At 39.7% G+C, this 18094-nt stretch overlaps 1 protein-coding gene across 1 annotated transcript in view; it reads left to right on the top strand.

Moving 5' to 3' along the window:
- Positions 1-18094, top strand: part of NEMP2 (nuclear envelope integral membrane protein 2) — a 157204-nt gene that overhangs the window by 60760 nt on the left and 78350 nt on the right. The window lies entirely within an intron of this gene.

The following is an 18094-nucleotide window of genomic DNA, read 5'->3' as shown; positions in this document are numbered from 1 at the left end:
TTCATATCTAAAGCACCTTAATATTTGAAATAATTCTGTGTTGTTTAAAGTACTGTATAATTCTAGAATTACAATGTCTCAGAGTTTTGCGTAACTCTTCAGAGTATCTTAAGTACACCTCTTATTTGCTGCTGGAGTTCCCCCTAAATACCCAACAGCAGGTCATCTTCCCTCTGGATACTTCTAATGACATGATACCTCCTTCTATGTCAGTATCTTCTAGTTTTGAACCATTCTAAGTAGTACAAGTTCTTTCTCATACTGGATTAGAATTTGTCACCCATTCGTCTTTATAATTATTTAGTCATTGCAATTATTAATTCTACACATTTCCCTCATCCAGTTGATATACTCTTCCTTGTTACTAGGAAAATTTGGAAGCAAGCACAGAAATATTATGGTAGGGTTCCAAAGGCCGTCAAAAAGCACATGATGAAATCAAGACTAGAAAGTATTTCTTTCTAATTTACTGTTCTATTCATCAGACTGTCTGCCAAGAAAGGCTGTTCTGTGACCAACACTGTGATAATACCCAAGCAACAACATCAGTCCCTGGGAAAGATCATGGATCAGGGTGTGGTAAAAACCCAGAAACTGTGTTCCTCCCTTCACGGGTCAAACATCTGGCAAACATCCTGGGGTAGGATCTGTGGCCAAAATCCACTGTGGGGAGCTGATCCCTTCCCATAAAGGAGATTTGACTCGCCGGCAGCTGGCAATTTTCCCCTGTGGGATGGGTGTTCCTGGCACTCCATAAAAGTCCTTCCTTGCTCCTCACTCTTTTCTCTCCACCCCCGCCCTCCACACCCTACTGCACACACCCTCCCACGCCTACATCAATAAAACCCCTCCCTAACGTACAGTGTGCACACACACATGCCCCCACGGCTTCCTCTGCAAACACACCCACATCCCTCTCAGACACACGCCCAGGCAGCACAAGGCTGGCTGGCTCAGGCCCTCACCCTTCTAAAAGCCTTTCCCCACACCTGAGCACCGTATCTCCCACCCGACTTCCTCTTCGTCCTCTCGCTTTCCTGACTTTCCTTCACCTACTCTCAGTGCACCCGGCTCCGTTGCCTGGGCCTGGGAATGCCGGTGCTGTGATCTTGTGCGCGTTTGTAATCTGGAGCTGCCACAAGCGGGAGAGGCAGCCTGCGTGTGCCTGCCTGTTCTCCCACAGCCAGGCCAAGACGGAGGATGGAAAGAAGCCGGCAGCTCGTCTATTTCTGGAAACTACGAAGACTCTTGTTTTCCTCCTTCCCATAAACCCGGAGGAGCCAGTGCGGGCTCTACAGTAGTCCCCACCCTTCTTCCCTGCCTCTAATTCTGCGGCAAGTTTTCCCGTCCTTTCTGTAGAGGCTCTTCCAGCACAGTGCCTGTGGCGGCATCCCTCACATCCTGTTCAGGAGGGCAAGTTGCCTGGGGCCGGGGACCCCACAGACCCACAGATGATAGAGAGGACAATAAAAGAGGGGAATAAGATTGATTCCATTTCACCAAAACCTTCGGTAATTGAAATATATGTTAATCACCTGGAATCTACCCACAGATACAACATTGAAAAAAATGCTGAATCAATGAAATAGAACAGATGAATTTATAGTGTTTCCATGCTGCGTAGTACCTGAGAGCTTCCGTAGGATTTAAAAATGTTCTGCCTGGGCAAGTGATTTGCCATGTTGCCTGAGTTTCTTATTTTTCCTTGGGGAGGTGAATTTTCCTCTAGTTTAGCTAAATAAATGTTGTGAACAATGGGGGTCCTTTATTCCTTCCATTCTAAGAACACATGAATTCTTAACAGCCGCTGTTTACAAGAACTAAATAGTAAGCATAGCCTACCACATTGCTTTGGACATTAAACAAGCGAGTAAGTTGGATACTGTTTTTTGTCCACTGGAAGTGTACCATCTCAGGAAAGATTTTATCAATGGGACAAAAACAAAATATGTGAATAAATAGCCAGAAACAGCTCTGATCACTTTTTTCCCCACGTTCAGAACAAAACAAAACAAAACAAAAAAATCAGTGAGTCCCTGCTTTTCAAAGAATAAAGTCCTAACATGTAAATTTGTCATTCAAGAGGCTACCGATTTGAGTCTTATGCTCCTTTTCATCTCTGTCTCCTGTTTTTCCCACCAATGTAGTGGTCTACACTCTGGACTCGCTGACTCCCAGACACACGGTGTACTTTCCCTCATGGTCTCGCGGCCAGGACTCCTGTCATTTCCATATTGTATCCCTCACAGTTCCTAGCCCAAGTCCTAGCCATAATTTTGCAGTTGGTGAATAAACAGTTGCTGAAGGTAAGCTTCCTGAAAGCAGGGCAGTTATAATTAGGGCAAAATTAGAATTTGCAAAACTCACTGAATAAAGAATACCCTCTTTGCCCATAAAGTGCCTGCTTTTTCTTTATCTTAAGCCATCACTCTCTAAGCGTTCTTGTTCATCAACACTGTTTTTTGCGTCGCCGTTCCTGCCCAACGATGTTAATATAGTTCATGTCTCTGGGATGTGCTTATTCAGACTCGCATGTCTTGGCTTCACATTTATCTTTGGAGTGGGTTTTACCAGAGACTAAGAGGTTGCTAACACCATTTGTATCCAAAACACAAAAAACAAGTCAGCACAGCACAAGTAGAGACTAGAATCAGACCCCTCCCCCCCGCCATAAACCAGGTTATTCACCCTCATTTCAGTATGTTGAAGAAATACCATTCTCAAGGGTGTATAAGCATTCACACGTTTCGGTCATTTCTTCCCTCCTAGGGAATAACTCCCATCTCCCATCCTCTTAATGTTTAGCTGCCTTTTGTTGCTTCCTCTTTTATTTAACATCAGTAAAATGTGTTAGCATCAGGACTGCTTTCCATCAGCAAACCTTGGAAGTTGGTGCTAGTTCTAGAAATCATTGTTTTCAGCCTTCTGATTCAAATAGTTTAAGAGTCTCATGATAAGGACAACCTGATTCAACAAGTTGTCAATAATTTTCCATGGCAATGAGCATTGTAAAAAGTAAATCACATATTCCCTATAGTAATTGTGAATATAAGTCACTAAAATTCACAGATGATCCTTAATACTTTTTTAACCATTAATTTCAAATTTTGCCTTTCTCCTAACCAACCCTTTTTAAAAACCAGGGTCATATAAGAGAGCAATTTTAATTTAATCTTATTTGACCATTTTATATAAAGAGTTAGAGGTACTAAGAAGCTGTGAAATGACTCATAAGGGAATGATGAGAGAGAAGAAAAGATTTTGAAAGCTCCACAAACTGGATAATAAAGTCATGAACAGATGAAAGCTTTAAAAAAAAAGTACCTTTTTTTTTAACCTTGACTATAACATTGCAAGGAAATTCTAAGTTTAGTAGAGTAAAGCAAGAAAGTCTTTAGAAAAAAATTAAGTTTAGTAGACCAGATCAGAATTTGAGCTTTGAATTAAAAATAATTGAGCAAAGATTTGCTCAGTTGGGAGTGGGGCTGGGGTGGGTGGGTGGGGAGAGGACCATTTGTTGGGGGCTGGTGGGAAACTGACATCTGGGGAGCCACTGTAAAAAGATGCAGGGCCCAGAAAGTAAATTAGTAGTTGCCTAGGGCTGGACGGTGGTAGAGGTTGGGAGTGATGGCTAAGGGGTGTGGGATTTCTTTCTGAAGTAATGAAAATATTCCAAAATTGATTGGGGCAGTGGATACACATATCTGTGAATATACTAAAAGCCATTGAATTGTAACTTTACATGGTCGAACTGTGTGGTATGTGAATTATATTTTAAGCTGTTGAAAGAAAGAGAGACAGTCCGTAAATGTTGGATTCATCTAATCTAACTCATTCTAATCTGACTCATTCCATTCCAGTTTTAAAGCCATTTTTTTCCTTTCATAAACACATAAATTGTAACTTCTCTCAGGTATATTCAAGCCAAGAAAAATGTAAAAGGTACTGGGGTTCATGAGGATTCTTTTGGGGAGCAGGCAGGGGCTTGAATAGCAAGCTACTGAACGTTTGACTCAATTTCTGTTTCTCTTGCAACAAGTTTAAGAAAATAGAGGTTTTGTTGCAGGAATAAATGCAGAGTTCATAAACAAAGATTGTAGAGGAACACAGAGCTGTAAATAATAATAATAAAATAATGCCAAAAAATTCCAGAGACAAGGAAAAAAGATAAAAATGGGAAGAAATACACCAGGTTTGAATCCCAGCTCTGCAACTTTCTAGATGGATGATGTTAGGTAAAACACTAGCCATTCCGAGCTTTGTTTTTCTCCTTTTATAATAGGCAAGGTTGTTCTGAAGATTAGAGATAGTGTATACAAATGCCTGGCATATAGATGGCACTGAATGAATGGTAGTAATTATTATTGTAAAGGACATATATTGAGGATCTTCCATAGGTCCAACATTTTAAGCTTATTATTTTATTAATCCTGAGAAAATATGCAGTAGTAGTCAGAATAGGCTACATTATGTGGCAATAACAGACTCCTAAAGTCTCAGTGGCTTAAAAAAAAAAAAACTAAGATTTATTTTTTACTCACTTTACATATCCATCACAGGTTGGCTTGGGGCCCCTCTCTGTGCCATGCTTATTCTAGGACTCATTTAAAGAGCTAGTATGGTCCAAAATACTTCTGATCACATGGCAAAAAGGAAAAAAACAATGTGGCAAACCACAAATGGCCTTAAAATGCATACCTGGTAGGGTGCCTGGGTAGTGCAGTCGATTAAGTGTACGACTCTTGGTTTCTGCCCAGGTCATGATCTTGAGGTTGTGAGATTGAGCACCACATCAGGCTCAGCACTCAGCTCCGAGTCTGCTTGAGATTCTCTCTCCTTCTCCCTGTCCCTCCTACTTGTGCTTGCATTCTCTCTCTCTAAAATAAATAAATAAACCTTTAAAAAAAATGTATGCCTGGAGATGGCACATGTGACTTTTACTTCCATATCACTGACTAAAGAAAGTCACATAGCCATTATCTTTTTTTTTTTTTAAGATTTTACTTATTTATATTTGACAGAGAGAGAGACAGTGAGAGAGGGAACACAAGCAGGGGGAGTGGGAGAGGGAGAAGCAGGCTTCCGCGGAGCAGGGAGCCCGACGCGGGGCTCCATCCCAGGACCCTGGGATCACGACCCGAAGGCAGACACTTAACGACTGAGCCACCCAGGCACCCCTAGCCATATCTATCTTCAAGGGAGCAGGGAATTACATTATTAACATGTGCATAGAAGATGATAAGATAGAGTATTTGTCAATAGCCTTAATGATTACCACATAGTCTTATAAGGGAAGTATTTTTATCCTCAATTTTAAAATAAGGAATCTGAGGCACAAGAAAGTAAGCACTTGCCTACAGCTAAATAGCTAGGAAGCCACAGAGTAAGAAATTCAAACCCAAGTCTTGTGTCTCCTGATCATTCCAGCCAGACCCTGAAAACGGAAAATATTCTACCTATAAGATATGATATGTGAATATGTCTCTCTCCCCACAGTCATAGAACAAAAAGTGTGCGCATTTCCTTTGGGAACAAATTGGTACTGCCTTCTCAGAAACCAGTTTGGAATGAAAACATTAAGAATCATAAACTGTTCACACACTCTTTTGACCTGGTAATCCTAGTTCTGGGAATTTATCCTAAGGGAATCATCTCAAGAAGATGAAAAAATTATAGTCATGGAAAGATCTATTGTGACATTGTTTAGAGCAGTGAGGAACTGGAAAGAATCACATTTTCAATAATAGGAAGAGTTAAAGAATTTATTGATTATACCGTCAGTAAATTATTATAAAGCTATTTGTTGTTTTATAATTATGAAGATCGCATCGTCATGTTAAAAAAATCTTTTGATATAATAAGGAAAAAGCAAGATAAAATAGTTTTGTGTGGCAAAGACTGCTAACACACTCCATCTTTGTTCTCTCCTTCCTTCTTTCAGTAATAGAACCCCACCTCTTAAGTTTTAGCCTACCGAAGGACACCCAGCTATGGACCACATTTCCCAGCCTCTCTTGAATCCAGGTATTGCCATATGAGTAGGTTCTTGCCAATAGACTAGAAGCAGGAGGAGTGTATGCAGTTTCCCACTTTTTGCCCAGAAAATTGCTGAGGTGCATGTTCTCCATGCATTGTTTATTTATTTATTTTTAAAGTAGGCTCACACCCAACATAGAGCCCAATGTAGAGCCCAACATGGGGCTTTAACTCACAATCCTGAGATCAAGAGTCAGACGCTTAACCAACTGACCCAGCACCCCCTCCATGCCTTATCCCCTCCCACTAGAAAGGAAATGGCAACCACTGAAGCAGTTGTCTTAGGACTAAAGATTAAAGCCATATGTTAATGGAAATACGAATTTTTTTCCTAGAACTTCCCTAATATATTTTTTTATTATTAAGAAAAGATGAAAAAGTGTTTTAGCATAGTTTTAGTGCAACTAATCATCAAAATTTCACTTATTGTTTTTCTAGAAGGAAAATAGATCCTCTCATATTTGTGGAAATGTTTGAGGAAAATCTGGGGGAAAAAAAACAGAAAATAATAGGAATTCGCAGGTAAATGACATTTTTGCCCCAATCTGGGTAATTAAAATTTTAAGCAGCCAGAAATTACTAGGGAGCATCCATTACTTGGATGTACTGTAGTTGGGCAAGGCTTGCTGCAGTGCTGGGAATAAGGATAGCAAGAATAAGACTGTGTACAGGCCTGTGGCAATAGGAGACCAGCTGACTGTGGGCTGATGGGATGGGCTGTCGTCAGTACAGTCCACAAAAAGAAAGAAGTGGGAGAGGGGGAGGAGAAAAAAGACAAACCAGTTAAGGTTCAATTTGATCAATACCTAACTCCTTTCTCTTCCCCCCCTTTTTTTTAAGATTATTTATTTATTTATTTATTTGAGAGAGAGAGAGAGAGAGAGAGAGAGAGAGAACACAAGCAGGAGGGGCAGAATCTCCAGCAGACCCGGTGCTCAGCGTGGAGCCTGACACAGGGCTCCATCTCAGGATCCCAAGAGCATGACCTGAGCTGAAACCAAGAGTCAGGTGCTCAACCAGCTGACTTACAGAGGCTCCCCTCCTTTCTCTTTCTTAACGTTAGTATGGAACATAACATTTATTAGCTCAAGTAAAGCCCTATGGTTTCACTCCAGGGATCACCATTTTTAAGTATCTACAAATGCAAGATCAGGAAAATATTGCATACCTAGAAATTCTTAATAGAGAATCAGATTGTCATAGCTATGTAAGATTTTAAAGAAAAAGATTTTAATTTAAGTAAAAGATTTATTAATAGCTAACATTTGCTGAGTACTCACTATATGCCAGACACTACTCTAAGTACATTACATGTATTAACTCATTTAATCCTCCAAATTTCTGTTAGATAGGTACTATTATTTTTTATCTCCACCTTATGGAAAAGAAAACTAAGGCACGGAGCACTTAAGCAATCTTCTCAAGGTTACCCAGCTAATAAATGGAAGCCAGGCAGTCTACTTCAGAATCTGCGCTTTTATCCCCAGCTACACTGTCTTAATCATGAATTATTAAATCCAGAAAAAATAAGTAGTCAGGACTTCAAATAATGAATTTGTAATTGGTCTTCCTTAATGCTTATGTCAGCCTTTCTTACCGTATATATTAAATAACTACTCTACAGATGGTTTTGTTTGAAATTAATTACATGGCAGTTACTAAAACATGTGAAGGCTACTGTTTGCCTACCAAATAATCATTCTTCTCTAACTCATAAAACTCCTATTTTAAGTTTGACATATTGCTGACTAGCCAAAAGACCATAGTTTGCAACCATGCTTGCTGCTATGTGGTCATGTGACTAAGTTCCTCACAGTGAGACCTAAATGGAAATAAGATGGTAACTTATGGGAAATCTTCATAAAAGGAAGAGGGCATACCCTTCTCCTTCTCCATCCTACTTTTTGGGGTGTGGATGTGCTCGTTTGCAATCCCTGAGCTGAGACTCATGCCTTACCAGTGTCAGGCCAAAAGCTGAAAGCAGCCAGATCTTTGATGATGATGAAACCACCATGCTAGCCTTGGGCTAACTTTCTCCAGAATTCTTTTTTACAGGACAGAGTAATGATCTAATTGTTGAAACAACTATCTTGGGGTCTCGATTAAATTACTTGTAGCTAAACTTACTAATCCAAAGTTATACATAAACCTAATGTTAAGTAATTTCCATTCAGATTTGGGGGGCATCAAAAAAATCGTTTAAAGGCATGTGAATTTAACTACTTCTCTTATAAACTTAATATGGAAGCAACTGAAAAAGACTTTACCTAAATGATTATCCATCCTTATAATGGATTTTTATGGCACCTCTTTAAGGCAGTGCTTCCCAACCTTTTTCATGACATGGCACTCAAAGAAAAATCATAATAATTGTACAGTACTATATGAAACAGTTAGGCTGCTCTTGGCCAGAGGTTACTGATCCAGGGGGCCTGCCTACCCCCAAGAAATGTGAGGATCAATTTCTCAATCCCTCACTCCTAACCTGTTCACCACAGCCCAGTTTTAATGTCATTCCACAATGGACAGTTTTGTTCTGTTTACTATTAGATAAAATTTGAATCTGGAACCCATTCAAAAATCATTAAGGCATGAGAAAAGTCAAGTGAGTAAATTATGTATTGCATTTTATTGTTGAAATAATGTATAGATCGTAAGGTTAGTCAGATTACACAAAGGGCATTTCTTATTTCACTTAGGATTTTTTACTTTTTTTTTTTTTATAGAAAGTACATGCAGGGGGGTGAGGAGGGGGAGCAGAGGGAGAGAGAGAATCTTAACATGGGGCTCCATCTCACAACCTTGAGATCATGACCTGAGGCAGCAAATCAAGAGTCAGAGGCTTAACCATCTGAGCCACCCAGGTGCCCCTTTGCCTAGGATTTTTAAAAAATTACTTCATTATGCACGTGTACACTGAGTATTTCTTTCACATCCAAGGTGTAATGGAAGAGATCTTGTGAGTCCAGGAAAGAGAGGGGTTTCAAAGAATGAACTGATGCTACTGAAAACTAGTGTCCTGGTTTTATCTGTAAGAGGAGAAAAGGAAATGTTTATTGATCATTTTCAATCTACCAGGAGCTTCCAACTCCTTACCCTTTGTAAGGAAGACATTGAAGATTTTAAAAATTAGGAACCTAATCAAGCAAGTAGCAGAGCTAAAATTCAATACTCTTCCTAAGTGTCTACATGCCTGGATTCATTCTTGCAAATTAATTGTTATTATTTAAAATTGTTCTCCGATGTAACCTCCTCACAAGTTTACAAAATCAAATAGGGTTTATAGTGAAGATCAAATCCAGTCCCATTCCTCTAAACGAAACCACTTTCAAGCTTTTCCCTTTAGATTTTAAGATGGTTGCCTCCATATCTCAAAAATAATATGCCTATATTGTCATTTTTCTTTCTAAAATTGTGTATATTTTCATCTAAGTTATAAAATACAGAGTTTTAATAGCTAAATATCTCTTCAAAGTCTAAAGGAAAAAAAGCAGCCTCTTTCCCTGTCTAACCTGCAGGATCTGGTTCTATTTCCATTCCTAAAAGCAACCACACTCAACTCTTTCAGCCATTTCATCTGGTATTTATCTCCACATGTCTACTGCTATTTCTTGATTTTTCAAAGTTCCATATATTATCTGTGACTCCCTTCTAGGGAAAATATGGATTTAGTCCCTTATAGCTTCCTCTAATTCTCCTAATATAGTTATATCACAATGTTTTTCTCAAGTCACTGATCAGTTTTTACATGATTAAGATGATGTATTATTTAAGGCTGAGGCATGTAATATACTATGATTATATTGTTTCTCTGGGTACAAATTTGGATTCCTAGAATTGATTATCTCATTTTATTTGTATGCTTACTTTTCTATGTACCTGTCAAAAGTAATTCTTCAAGAAAACAAAAATACTAATTCAAAAGGATATTATGCACCCCTGTATTTTTCATCGCAGCCTTGTTTACAATAGCCAAATTATAGAAGTAGCCAGAATGTCCATCAATACATGAATGGATAAAGAATATATGGTATACACTTTTATTCAACATAGTACTGGAAGTCCTAGCCACAGCAATCAGACAACAAAAAGAAGTAAAAGGGATCCAAATCAGTAAAGAAGAACTAAAACTTTCACAATTTGCAAATGCTGTGATACTATATGTAGAAAACCCTAAAGACTCCACCAAAAGACTATCAGAACTGATAAATGAATTCAGTAAAGTCACAGGATACAAAGTCAATGTACAGAAATCTGTTGCATTCCTATACACTAATAATGAAGCAGCAGAAAGAGAAATTAAGAAACCAATCCCATTTACAATTGCACCAAAAATAATAAAATACCCAGAAATAAACCAAGGAGATGAAATAACTGTACTCAGAAAACTATAAAACATTGATGAAAGAAGATGAAGATGACACAAAGAAATGGAAAGACATTCCATGCTCATGGATTGGAAGAACAAATATTGTTAAAATCTTTATACTACCCAAAGCAGTCTACACATTTAATGCATTCCCTATTGAAGTACGAGCAGCAGTTTTCATAGAACTAGAACTAACAATCCTAAAAGACCCCGAATAGCTAAAGAAATCTTGAAAAAGGAAAAGAAAACTGGAGGTATCACAATTCCATACTTCAAGTGATATTACAAAGCTGTAGTAATTGAAATGGTATGGTCCTGGCACAAAAATACACACACAGATCAATGGAACAGAATAGAAAACCCAAAAATAAAACCATAATTATATGGTCGGTTAGTCTTCAACAGAGGAGGAAAGAATATGCAATGGGAAAAAGTGGTGTTGGGAACACTGGACAGCAACATGCAAAAGAATGAAACTGGACCATTTTCTTGCACCACACACAAAAATAAATTCAAAATGTATTAAAGACCTACCTGTGAAACCTGAAACCATAACAATCCTAGAAGGGAGCAGAGGCAGTAATATCTCTGATGTTGACTGTAGCAACATTTTTCTAGACATGTCTCCTGAGGCAAGAGAAATAAAAGCAAAAACAAACTACTGGGACTACATCAAAATAAAAAGCTCTGCCCAGTGAAGGAAACAATCAACAAAACTAAAAAGCAACCTACTGAATGGGAAAGGATATTCGTCAATGACATAGCTGATAAAGAGTTAGTATCCAAAATATATAAAGAACTTCTACAACTTAACACCCAAAAAACAAATAATCTAATTTAAAAATGGGCAGAAGATGTGAACAGACATTTCCCCAAAGAAGACATCCAGATGGCCAACAGACACATGAAAAGTTGCACAATATCACTCATCATCAGGGAAATGCAAATCAAAACTACAAGATATCACCTCACACCTATCAGAATGACTAAAATCAACAACACCAGAATCAACAGGTGTTGGCAAGGATGTGGAGAAAAAGAAACTCTCATGCACTGTTGGTGGGAAAGCAAACTGGTACAGCCACTGTGGAAAACCGTACGGAGTTTCCTCAAAAAGTTAAAAATAGAACTACCTTACATTCCAATAATTACACTACTGGGTATTTACCCAAGAATACAAAAACACTAATTCAAAGAGATATATGCACCCTTGTGTTTATAGCAGCATTATTTACAACAGCCAAATTATGGAAGCAGCGCAAGTGTCCATTGGTAGATGAATGGATAAAGAAAAGGTATACACACACACACACACACACACACACACACACACACTGGAATATTATTGAGCCATAAGAAAGAATGAAACCTTGCCATTTACAGCAACATGGATGGAGCTAGAGAGTATTATGCTAAGCAAAATAGTCAGAGAAAGACAAATCCCATATGATTTCACTCATGTGGAATTTAAGAAACAAAACAAGCAAAGGACAAAAAAAGAGGGAGAGACAAACAAAGAAACAGGCTCTTAATTATAGAGAACAAACTGATGGTTACCAGAGGGGAGGTGGGGGAGATGGGTGAAATAGGTGATGGGGATTAAAGAGTCCATTTATCATGGTGAGCACTGTGTAATGAATAGAATTGTTGAACCACTAAGTATTGCACAACTGAAACTAATAAAACACTGTATGTTAACTACACTGGAATTAAAATAAAAAAACTTTTGTATGTGTTAGCTAATTGAATTTAAATTAAAAAAAAAACTTTAAAAAAACCTAATTCCCTATTCTTTTCCAGAAATGTAAATCTCTTAATACCTTCATGTTTATGAAAGATTATATATATTTCTTCATTTTCTTGGAGACATCCTTCTGCAGCCCTTTGTCCTCTTGCATCAATCTGAACTTGTTGCTCTTTAGACTTCTTGAAGAGCTGCTGCACCCAAGTCACCTTCACAATGACCATGTGGGTTCTCTTTTCATCTCAAGTGTGATGGATCCCCTATTTCTTATATCTGATGTCTTTCTTTTTCTTGTTTTTTTCCCCTCATTTTTCTAGATCATCCCCTATAGTAGCTTCCTACAAAAAATACACAAGGAGTAAGTTTCCTGAATTCTTCTGTATTTGAAAATGTGTTTAGGGCGCCTGGGTGGCTCAGTTGGTTAAGCGACTGCCTTCGGCTCAGGTCATGATCCTGGAGTCCCGGGATCTAGTCCCACATCGGGCTCCCTGCTCGGCAGGGAGTCTGCTTCTCCCTCTGACCCTCCCTCCTCTCATGTGCTCTCTCTCTCTCTCATTCTCTCTCTCAAATAAATAAATAAAATCTTTAAAAAAAATTAAAAAAAAGAAAGAAAATGTGTTTATTCTGCCCCCACACTTTGGTAGTTTGGCTGGGTATTACATTATAGATTTTAAAAAATGATCCCTCATAATTCTTAAGGCATTGCTCCATTGCTTTTTCCGGTCCAATATTGTAGTTGAGAAGTCTCATGCGTACTGATTCCTACTTTATTTTTTTTTAAGATTTTATTTATTTGACAGAGAGAGACACAGCGAGAGAGGGAACATAGCAGAGGGAGTGGAGAGGGAGAAGCAGACTTCCCACCCAGCAGGGAGCCCGATCTGGGGCTCCATCCCAGCACCTGGGATCATGGCCTGAGCCGAAGGCAGCCGCTTAACAAGTGAGCCACCCAGGAGCCCCCTGATTCCTGTTTTACAGTCATTTGTTTTTCTTTTTCTAGAAGCTTTTTTTTTTAAAGATTTTATTTATTTATTTGACAGAGAGAGACACAGTGAGAGAAGGAACACAAGCAGGGGGAGTGGGAGAGGGAGAAGCAGGCTTTCTCTAGAGCAGGGAACCTGATGCGGGGCTCCATCCCAGGACCCCAGGAACATGACCTGAGCCGAAGGCAGACGCTTAACAACTGAGCCACCCAGGCTCCCCTTTCTAGAAGCTTTTGAGATTCTTGCTTTATTCCCAGTGGCTGACACTTCTCAATGATGTGCCTTTTTTCATTTGTTGTGCTGAATACTTGTAGGCACTTTCAATTTTGAGACTTATGCCTTGCAGTTCTGGAAACTTTCTTGTATAATTTTTTCTCCATTTCTTCTTTTTCTGGAGCTACTTCTAGTCGGATATTATACCTACTGGACTGAATCTCTAAAACTCATATCTTTTCTTTCTCATTGTTCATCTACTCATGTTTTGGTTCTGTTTTCAACAGATTTCCTTGTCTTTATCTTCTGATTCTTCTATGGATTTTTTTTTTTTAGTTATTGAATTTTTAATTTCTAAGAGCCCTCTCTTTTTTTTTCTTAATAGTTCTCTTATCATAGCATTCTGCTTTTATTTTACATTCTGCTTTTATTTTACATTCTGCTTTTATTTCATAATTTTTGAGGTTAATTGGCATATAAAGAGTGATGTTTTGGGTGCCTGGGTGGCTCAGTTGGTTGGGCGACTGCCTTCGGCTCAGGTCATGATCTTGGAGTCCCTGGATCAAGTCCCGCATCGGGCTCCCTGCTTGGCAGGGAGTCTGCTTCTCCCTCTGACCCTCCCCCTTCTCATGTGCTCTCTCTCTCTCATTCTCTCTCTCTCTCTCAAATAAATAAATAAAATCTTTAAAAAAAAAGAGTGATGTTTCTATTCTCTACCTTTTCCTCTTGTACTCTCTGTTTTTCATATTGAGTTCTCTCTTTTAGGTTAGAGGTTGCTTTACATGCATGGTGGTCTTCTTTTTTTTTTTTTTTTGGTCCATTTATATTTAAGAATAGGGTGCTAAAAAGCTGATGAGGGACTCTCTGTGGGTGGATGGGGTTACAGAGTGATGGGCTTCACTTTTGGATTGTGGAGAAAACATTTTGTTTCTTTTCTGAGTCAGTTTAGCTTTTCAGAAAGCACTCCTCTAATTTCTTGCCAAGGGAAGTGACTTGTAAACATTTTTGACAGTAAGAAGTGATTTTCCATCACATCCCAGTCCACACACACATACATAAACATAAAGATAAAAAAATTTTCATAAAAAAAATCTTTCCTTTTTCTACATGTAATGCACTCTGATCTTTTTTACTGTGTCTACTGCACGTTCTTGTCTTTAATGTTTGTGACAGACCTTGTGATGTACCATTCAGATCCCCCACAATGAAGAACTGGTTGCCCAGCTGCTGGGAGTGCTGCTGAGGGGCAGTCTTCAGCTGTCAGTCCTCTCAGGGATTGCCTAAGTTCAGAGAGCTGCCATGCCCAAGGTCATACTCCCTGGGATGGCCACATCCAATGTGGGGGGCTGTAATAATTTGCTAGGGCTGTCGTAATAAAATACCACATCCTGGGTGATTTAAACAACAGAAGTTTATTTTTTCACAGTTCTGGGGTCTTGAAGTCCAAGGTTAAGGGATCAGCAGATTGTTCCCCCCCCAGGCCTCTCTGCTTGCAGGTGGCCACCTTCTCGTTGTGTCCTCATACAGCCTTTTCTCTGTGTGTGCCTACCCTTGGTGTTTCTTCCTCTTCTTCTGAGAACGCTAGTCACATTGGATTAGGGGTCGACCCTGAGGGCTTCATTTTAACTTGATCACCCCTTTAAAGACCTTATCTCCAAATAAAGGATAAAGGGGATAAAAGCCTGGCCATCTTGGCCTGACTTGGGACAACTCTGAAGAGCCATCTAGCTTTAGTACTTCCCATGGGCTTGTCTGAAGAGGTCACTGGTTTGATTCACAGTTCCACTCTTCCCTTTGTCTGATTCTGTTTCCTTCTTCAGGTGTTGATACCAAGGGCATGCCCTAATAAATATTCTGAATCCATAACTTAGTTTTAGAGTCTGTTTCCTGGGGAACTCAATCCATGGCAATGTTGGTTATGACCCATTAAACTGATTTCATAGTCCACTAATCATAACCAATTTCATAACCCACAGTTTGAAAAACATTGGCCTAGGGGCTGGTTGCTTGATTAACAGTTCTTTGATTGTGTGGCAAGGGAGAGAACACAGATAATCCAACCATTCCCAGTGTAGGCTTCTAATTCAGTTCACTGTTTAATCTCCATGCCATATCCATGTCTTCTATCAGGCCTGGTGGTTTTTCTGATGCCCAGGCCTTTGCTACTGAGGTCTCCAGGAAACAAACCTATCTCCTCCTGGGAGATAGCTTGGTATGAGGAGCCTGGGTGCTGATTTTCTGTACCTGAGGGTACAAAGTAGTCGACGGTTCCTTTTCAAGCTTTTAACTTATCTCCTACTTTACAGGGCACACCTCACTCCCACTCTACCAAATCTGGTGATCCCAAGTCCTGAGCCTCTTTCTGGTTCTTCAAGGCAAAATATCTTGTTTATCTTCAGTATGCCCCACTTTGCACATTTTGGATTGTAGCTTCCTCTCCCATTGGGCCAGTTAACCCTTCATCATTCTCTTTTCATCGAATATCTGTTGAAATCTCTCCATCTATTCCTATCTCCTCTTCTGGCCTCCACTGAGAAGAGATAAATGCCTAGGTTCATTTACCATCTGTAGCTAGAAGCCAGCAACTAGAAACTTAGTGGTGGTTGTTATCACTGCTGTGGTTGCAGGATGGACAGGGAGGTATTTGTTTCTTGCTTTTTGCACCTTGCTTGCATCTTTTTTTTTTTTAAGACTTTTTTATTTATTTGACAGAGAGAGAGAGAGAGAGCGAGAGAGGGAACACACGCAGGGGGAGTGGGAGAGGGAGAAGCAGGCTTCCCACGGAGCAGGGAGCCCCATGCAGGGCTTGATTACAGGACCCTGAGATCATGACCTGAGCTGAAGGCAGACGCTTAAGGACCAAGCCACCCAGGAGCCCCTGCTTGCATCTTTTTATACAAGGAGCTTTTTTTTTTTTTTAAGATTTTTCACCTGTTTATTTGAGAGAGAGAATGAGAGAGAGAGCATGAGAAGGGGGGGGGGGTCAGAGGGAGAAGCAGACTCCCCGCCAAGCAGGGAGCCAATGTGGGGACTCCAGGATCATGACCCGAGCCAAAGGCAGTTGCTCAACCGAGCCACCCAGGCTCCCAATGCAAAGAGCTTTTTATGCAAGGAGCCTCGCTTTATGTGAGGATATAAAGTTAAATCCTATAGAGCTGTAACGTAAAAGTCCTTATGAGCCATGAAGAGCTCTAAGATTAAAAAGAATACAAGAGAGAAAGTGATGAATATATAAAAGAACAGATGCAGTGTAAGTGTTGTTATATTCAAAATAAAGAGTAAATTAGTAGTGTATATAAAGTAGAATAAAATTGCCCCTAGGTCTTAGTGATGACAAGAGAAATTACCAGGGACAGGAAGCAATTTTCCAGTCATGGACTGAGTGCCACTATATGTCAGATATGGTGCTACATCTCAGAGAGATTAATGAAAAGAAAAGGTCCCAGCCTTTCTTTAAGGCATTCACATCAATTATAATATTGAAAAAGCCAAACGACAAAACAAACCATACCAACACAAATTCAATTGCATGCTCCTTATTGAACCCACTATTATGTTCATTTTTCCTACTAAAGAGTGGATTTGTGATATTGCAGAATACATTCTGTTCACAGCATGTAGTATATTAACTGAACTCTATGGAAAGATGAAAGTAGTTGTCATGAATGGAAGAAAATCCGGCATCTTTCTAATTTTTCATACTAGAAGGTTCAGGAATGACTCTTTAATGCTGGAATTTAAGGCATAGCAACATAATGGTGAGGATGATTTGGGAGAAAGCTTTTCTGGAAGCCTTAAAAACACGTAAGTAGGGGCACCTGGGTGGTGCAGTCAGTTGAGAGTCTGACTCTAGGTTTTGGCTCTGGTCATGATCTCAGGGTCATGAGATCGAGCCCTGCATTGGGCTCTGTGCTGAACATGGAATCTGCTTGAGTTTCTCTCTGCCCCTCCCACTCGTGCTCTCTCTCCTTCCCTCTAAAATAAATAAATACATCTTTAAACAACACATACACACACATAAGTAGCAGAGCCTGGCCTTTCTGCCTCCCCTAGGGCTGGCTAGTCCCACAGAGTGGGGGGTCCTTAGCAGGGTTTTGATGAGTGGGCTGGCCCTTATTTCTGGTATTGGTTCTGGAAGAGCTCAGGCATGATTCACATTCAATTAATCTTGTCAGGGTGCCTATTGGTTTCAGCTATAGCTCAGACACTGTCACTGCAAATAACCATCCCAGGGAGCCACTGTCTCCTTGGTACACTCATTCACTAAAAAATGTGAGTAAAACATTTTAATTTGGACAAAAGAGCATCTGTTTCCATTGAAAAAAGTTACAACACTCAAAGTGCACGTACATTTTGGTAGAGTTTTCAAAAATAGAAAATCCAGTTATTGTATATGAGGGAGTTTTGAAAAAATAATCTAAGAATAAAAAGAATTGTTTCTCTACTCATTTGTGGATAGAGCTTATTAATTAAAAAAAAAAACCCATAATGGTCATTAGAAAAAGCATTCTTCTTCCCCCACCCCCAGGCCATTATTGTGGTTTTGCTGCTGAGCAGTGGGAGTATGAAAATGTCTACCTGGTCGAAGGAGAGAAGGTGAGGGGGTGGATTTGTGGGAGAACAAAGGAGAGGGTGGGTGTGGGCCCCAGGTTACTGAGCACTTGTGTGGGAAGAGGCCGGGCCCCTGAGTCAGCAAGGAGTAGGAGACCAGGTCTGTGTGGGTGATGAGGTGGCCCTGAGGAGAAAACA

This window comes from Zalophus californianus, chromosome 3 (assembly GCF_009762305.2).
Source record: "Zalophus californianus isolate mZalCal1 chromosome 3, mZalCal1.pri.v2, whole genome shotgun sequence".
NCBI classification, from domain to species: Eukaryota; Metazoa; Chordata; class Mammalia; order Carnivora; family Otariidae; genus Zalophus; species Zalophus californianus.
Note: the sequence above shows the minus strand (reverse complement) of the source record. Positions and strands in the feature narration are given on the sequence as shown.